This window comes from Cherax quadricarinatus, chromosome 62 (assembly GCF_038502225.1).
Source record: "Cherax quadricarinatus isolate ZL_2023a chromosome 62, ASM3850222v1, whole genome shotgun sequence".
Lineage (NCBI taxonomy): Eukaryota > Metazoa > Arthropoda > Malacostraca > Decapoda > Parastacidae > Cherax > Cherax quadricarinatus.
In genome coordinates this window covers 24,824,752-24,825,460 of record NC_091353.1, presented here as the reverse complement: position 1 = coordinate 24,825,460, position 709 = coordinate 24,824,752, and positions in this window count along the sequence as shown.

Here is a 709-nt window from a genome sequence, read left to right as displayed (position 1 = left end):
GTGTACTGTCACAGTCGGGGATTTTCTAATAAGAACATAAGAAAGAAGTAACACTGCAACAGGTCTACTGACCCCTGTGGAGCAGGTCCATGTCTCCCCCCTCCCCAGATTAGCCCAATGACCCAGTCTGGTCACCTACACTCAAATTAGGAGCACGGCACCAGACCCAGCAGCACAAGCTAGTCAGGTCCAACTCACACCCACCCACACCCACTCGTGTGTTTATCTAACCTATTTTTAAAACTACACAACGTTTTAGCCTGACTAACTGTACTCGGGAGTTTGTTCCACTCATCCACAACTCTATTACCAAACCAGTGCTTTCCTATATCCTTCCTGAATCTGAATTTTTCCAACTTGAAACCATTGCTGCGAGTCCTGTCTTGGCTGGAAATTTTCAGCACCCTATTTACATCCCCTTTATTCCTGTTTTCCATTTATACACCTCGATCATATCCTCCCTAATTCTACGCCTTTTGAGAGAGTGCAGATTCAGGGTCCTCAGTCTATCTTCATAGAGAAGATTTCTGATACATGGGATCATCTTTGTCATCCTCCTCTGTACGTTTTCCAGAGCATTTATATCCATTTTGTAATACGGTGACCAGAACTGAGCAGCATAGTCTAAATGAGGCCTAACCAAGGATATATAAAGTTGAAGAACAACCTGAGGACTTCTATTATTTATACTTCTAGATATGAAGCCAAG